The sequence below is a fragment of the Triticum aestivum genome, chromosome 7B (assembly GCF_018294505.1).
Source record: "Triticum aestivum cultivar Chinese Spring chromosome 7B, IWGSC CS RefSeq v2.1, whole genome shotgun sequence".
Classification (NCBI taxonomy): Eukaryota; Viridiplantae; Streptophyta; class Magnoliopsida; order Poales; family Poaceae; genus Triticum; species Triticum aestivum.
In genome coordinates this window covers 586042359-586048358 of record NC_057813.1, presented here as the reverse complement: position 1 = coordinate 586048358, position 6000 = coordinate 586042359, and positions in this window count along the sequence as shown.

The following is a 6000-nucleotide window of genomic DNA, read 5'->3' as shown; positions in this document are numbered from 1 at the left end:
TGTGATGCCTATATACATGATCATGCCTAGATAACGTCATAATTATTCGCTTTTCTATCAATTGCTCGACAGTAATTTGTTCACCCACTGTAATACTTATGCTCTTGAGAGAAGCCTCTAGTGAAACCTATGGCCCCCGGGTCTATCTCTTATCATATTTGCTTTCAATCTACTTTTATTTGCATCTTTACTTTTCTGTATCTATATCACAAAATACCAAAAATATTATTATCTCTCTATCAGATCTCACTTTCGTAAGTGACCGTGAAGGGATTGACAACCCCTTTATTGCGTTGGTTGCGAGTTCTCAGTTTGTTTGTGTAGGTGCGTGGGACTTTTGAGGAGCGTCCTACTGGATTGATACCTTGGTTCTCAAAACTGAGGGAAATACTTACGCTACACTTTGCTGCATCACCCTCTCCTCTTCGGGGAAAACCAACGCTAGCTCAAGACGTAGCAAGAAGGATTTCTGGTGCCGTTGGCGGGGAGGTCTTCGCGCAAGTCAAGACATACCAAGTACCCATCACAAACCCATCTCCCTCGCATTTACATTATTTGCCTCTCTTTTTCCTCTCCCCCACTTCACCCTTGCCGTTTTATTCGCCCTCTCTTTCCCAATCTCCTCCTCTCTTTTTGCTTGCCTTTTCCCATGGCCCGTGTGTTTTCTCGTTTGCTCCGTCATTATGGCTAGTCCTCCTATCCTTGTTATTACTCCCGAACATGAAATCCTCAATTTTAAACAAAGGGAGGGAGAAAATTTAAAAGATGCTTGGCATAGAATTTGCAATGCTCAGAATAGATATACTAGGAAGCTTTCCACTTCCGTTCTTCTCCGCAATTTTTATGTAGGAATCACTCCTTGGAATAGATGTGTTCTTGATACTATCGCCGGAGGTGATTTCTTGAGTAGCCATATGTTTGATGCTTATAATGCTATGTTAGATTTGTTTGGCTCACCACCTCTTTTGGTCAATGGAACTGTTTTAAGCTTAGAACACGTTATGCAACGGCTTGATATTGTTGAAAATAAAATCGCCACTTTTGAGTTGGTTGAAAATTTGGATAAAAAGATTCATAATCTTATCACTCAATATGAATCTAGGGTTGGAGTCACTTTCAAAAATCTTAAAGAGAAAGAACCTATAGTTAAAGAAAAAATAGATCTTGATTCTGCTAGAATTGGTAAACTTGAGGATATAATTACCAACTTAGGTTCAGCGTTTTCTCCCATAAAAAACACGCCAAAACCCCCTACAAAAACCACCAAGTTTATATACGTTCCTAAAAATAAGAGTGAAACCTCTAGTAAGGAAGACACGGACCTCAAATCCATAAGTGTTCATCCCAATTGTCTTTCTATCGTTAAGGAACCTTTTGCTACAACCGAATTTCTTGAATTTTTCCCAAAGGTTTAATCATTTCTGAAAGGGGAGAACCTCCTAAAGATTATAAGTGCTCCATTGAAAAATCTAGTGCCAAAGATCGCACTAGTTAAATATATCCTTCCTTTTTTGCCTAGCTAGGGGCGTTAAACGATAGCGCTAGTTGGGAGGCAATCCAATTTTTCTTTATCTTCTTTGTTTTTGTTCCTGTTTAGTGTTAAATTTTGCATCTAATCTCTGTTTAGATGTGTTTTTATCTTTTGTTTAGTGTTTGTGCCAAGTAGAACCTATAGGATAAACTATGATGATAGTTGATTTGATTCTGCTGAAAAACAAAAACTTTGCGCTCACGAGAAAAGAATTCAATAAATCACAGAAACGTGATTTTGCATTGATTCTTTTTGCTGCTGATCAATAGACAAATTTTCCAGTACGTCCTATTTTGGTAGGATTTTTAGAGTTCCAGAAGTTTGCGTTAGTTACAGATTGCTACGGACTGTTCTGTTTTTGACAGATTCTATTTTCCCTGTGTTGTTTGCTTATTTCAATGCATCTATGGCTAGTAAATTAGTTTATGAACCATAAGGAAGTTGGAATACAGTAGGTTTGACACCAAAAGAAATAAAGAATGAGTTCATTGCAGTACCTTATGTGGTGGTTTTGTTTTCTTTCACTAACGGAGCTTATAAGATTTCCTGTTGAGTTTTGTGTTGTGAAGTTTTCAAGTTTTGGGTAAAGCCTTTATGGACTATGGAATAAAGGGTGGCAAGAGCCTAAGCTTGGGGATGACCATGGCACCCCAAGATATTCAAGAGTAGCCAAAAGCCTAAGCTTGGGGATGCCCCGGGAAGGCATCCCCTCTTTCGTCTTCGTTCATTGGTAACTTTACTTGGAGCTATATTTTTATTCGCCACATGATATGTGTTTTGCTTGGAGCGTCATGTATTATATTAGTCTTTGCCTTTTAGTTTACCACAATTATCCTTTCTGTACACACCTTTTGAGAGAAGCCTATTTGATTAGAATTAGCTAGAATACTCTATGTGCTTCACTTATATCTTTTGAGCTTGATAGTTTTTGCTCTAGTGCTTCACTTATATCTTTTAGAGCACGACGGTGGTGTCTTAATTTTGAAGAAATTGCTAGTCTCTCATGCTTCACTTATATCATTTTGAGAGTCTTTTAGAACAGCATGGTATTTGCTATTGTTACAAAGTTGGTCCTAGAATGATAAGCATCCAAGTTGGGTATAATAAAAACTATCATAGGAAGTGAATTGGACGCTATGATCAACTTGATACTTGATAATTGTTTTGAGATATGGAGGTAGTGATATTAAAGTTATGCTAGTTGGGTGATTATGAATTTAAGGAATGCTTGTGTTGAAGTTTGTGATTCCCGTAGCATGCACGTATGGTGAACCGCTTTGTGATGAAGTTGGAGCACAACTTTATTTATTGATTGTCTTCCTTATGAGTGGCAGTTGGGGATGAGCGATGGTCTTTTCCTACCAATCTATCCCCCTAGGAGCATGCACGTAGTGCTTTGATTTTTGATGACTTCTAAATTTTTGCAACAAGTATATGAGTTCTTTTGATTAATGTTGAGTCCATGGATCATATGCACCCTTTCACCCTTCCACCATTGCTAGCCTCTTTGTGCCGCACAATTTTTGCCGGTACCATACACCCACCATACTCCTTCCAAAAAAAAGCCACCATACCTACCTATTATGGCATTTCCATAGCCATTCAGAGATATATTGCCATGCAACTTTCCACCGTTTCGTTTATTATGACACGTTTCATCATTGTCATATTGCTCTTTGCATGATCATGTAGTTGACATCGTATTTGTGGCAAGGCCACCATCATAATTTTCATACATGTCGCTCTTGAGTCATTGCATATCCCGGTTCACCACCGGAGGCATTCATATAGAGTCATATCTTGTTCTAGCTTTGGGTTGTAAATCCATAAAAGTGTGATGATCTTCATTATTAGAGCATTGTCCTCGTGAGGAAAGGATGATGAAGGCTATGATTCCCCCACAAGTCAGGATGAGACTTCGGACTTTAAAAATAAAAAAATAAAAAAGAGAAAGGCCAAAAAGAAAAAAAAAGAAAAAAGGCCAAAGAAAGAAAAAAGGAAGAAAAAAAGAAAAAGAGAAAAAAAGAAAATGAGAGAAAAAGGGAGAAGGGACAATGCTACTATCTCTTTTTCCACACTTGTGCTTCAAAATAGCACCATGATCTTCATGATAGAGAGTCTCATATATTGTCACTTTCATATACTAGTGGGAATTTTTCATTATAGAACTTGGCTTGTATATTCCAATGATGGGCTTCCTCAAAAGTGCCCTAGGTCTTCGTGAGCAAGCAAGTTGGATGCACACCCACTAGTTTTCTTTATTGAGCTTTCATATATTTATAGCTCTAGTGCATCCGTTGCATGGCAATCCCTACTCACTCACATTGATATCTATTAATGGGCATCTCCATACTCCGTTGATATGCCTAGTTGATGTGAGACTATCTTCTCCTTTTTGTCTTCTTCACAACCACCATTCTATTCCACATATAGTGCTATGTCCATGGCTCATGCTCATGTATTGCGTGAAAGTTGAAAGAGTTTGAAATTATTAAAGTATGAAACAATTGCTTGGCTCGTCATCGGGGTTGTGCATGATTAAATACTTAGTGTGATGAAGCTTGGGCATGCTTGATACGTCTCCAACGTATCTATAATTTTTTATTGTTCCATGCTATTATATTACCTGTTTTGGATGTTTATGGGCTTTATTCTACACATTTATATCATTTTTGGGACTAACCTACTAACCGGAGGCCCAACCCGTATTGTTGTTTTTTGCCTATTTCAGTATTTCGAAGAAAAGGAATATCAAACAGAGTCCAAACGGAATGAAACCTTCGGGAGCGTTATTTTTGGAACAAATCTGATCCGGAGAGCCTCGAGTGCAAGTCAAGAAAGCTCTGAGGGCCCCACGAGATAGGAGGGCGCGCCCCCCTGTAGGGCGCACCCCCTATCTTGTGGGCCCCTCGGGCGTCCACCGACGTACTTCTTCTTCCTATATATATCCACGGACCCCGAAAACATCCAGGAGCACCACGAAACACAATTTCCACCGCCATAACCTTCTGTATCCGCAAGATACCATCTTGGAGCCTTCGCCGGCACTCTGCCGGAGGGGGAATCGACCATGGAGGGCTTCTACATCAACACCATAGCCTCTCCGATGAGTTGTGAGTAGTTTACTACAGACCTATGGGTCCATAGTTGTTAGCTAGATGGCTTCTTCTCTCTTTTTGGATCTCAATACAATGTTCTCTCCCTCTCTTGTGGAGATCTATTTGATGTAATCTCTTTTTGCGGTGTGTTTGTCAAGATCCGATGAATTGTGGGTTTATGATCAAGTTTATCTATGAATAATATTGGAATCTTCTATGAATTCTTTTATGTATGATTAAGTTATCTTTGCAAGTCTCTTCGAATTATCAGTTTGGTTTGGCCTACTAGATTGATCTTTCTTGCCATGGGAGAAGTGCTTAGCTTTGGGTTCAATCTTGCGGTGATCTTAACCAGTGACAGAAAGGGTTGCAAGACATGCATTGTATTATTGCCATCGAGGATGACAAGATGGGTGAGGGAGTCCTGGATTAGGGGGTGTCCGGATAGCCGGACTACCATCATCAGCCGAACTATCATCGGCCGGACTATCATCATCGACCGGACTCCAAGACTATGAAGATACAAGATTGAAGACTTCGTCCCGTGTCCGGATGGGACTTTCCTTGGCGTGGAAGGCAAGCTTGGCGATACGGATATGTAGATCTCCTACCATTGTAACCGACTCTATGTAACCCTAGCCCTCTCCGGTGTCTATATAAACCGGATGGCTCTAGTCTGTAGGACAACAACCATTACAATCATACCATAGGCTAGCTTCTAGGGTTTAGCCTCCTTGATCTCGTGGTAGATCCACTCTTGTAAAAATCCACAATATCAATATCAATCAAGCAGGACGTAGGGTTTTACCTCCATCAAGAGGGGCCGAACCTGGGTAAAACATCGTGTCCCTTGTCTCCTGTTACCATGCGCCTAGACGCACAGTTCGGGACCCCCTACCCGAGATCCGCCGGTTTTGACACCGACATTGGTGCTTTCATTGAGAGTTCCTATGTGTCTTCACCGATAGGCTTGATGGCCTCTTCAATCGACAACGACGCAGTCCTGGGTGAGACTTTTCTCCCCGGACAGATCTTCGTATTCGGCGGCTTCGCACTGCGGGCCAACTCACTTGGCCATCTGGAGCAGATCGAAAGCTACGCCCCTGGCCGTCAGGTCAGGTTTGGAAGCCTAAACTTCACGGCCGATATCCGCGGGGACTTGATCTTCGACGGATTTGAGCCACAGCCGAGCGTGCCACGCTGTCACGATGGGCACGACCTGACTCTGCCGCTGGACAGCACCTTGGAGGCCGCACATGAATCCGCTCCGACCCATAGTCTGGAGCCGATCGCTCAGATCGAGGACGGATGGCTGGACACCGCCTCGGGAGCTGCAACTTCTACGGCGATGGAGCCGAACACTTACCTTGT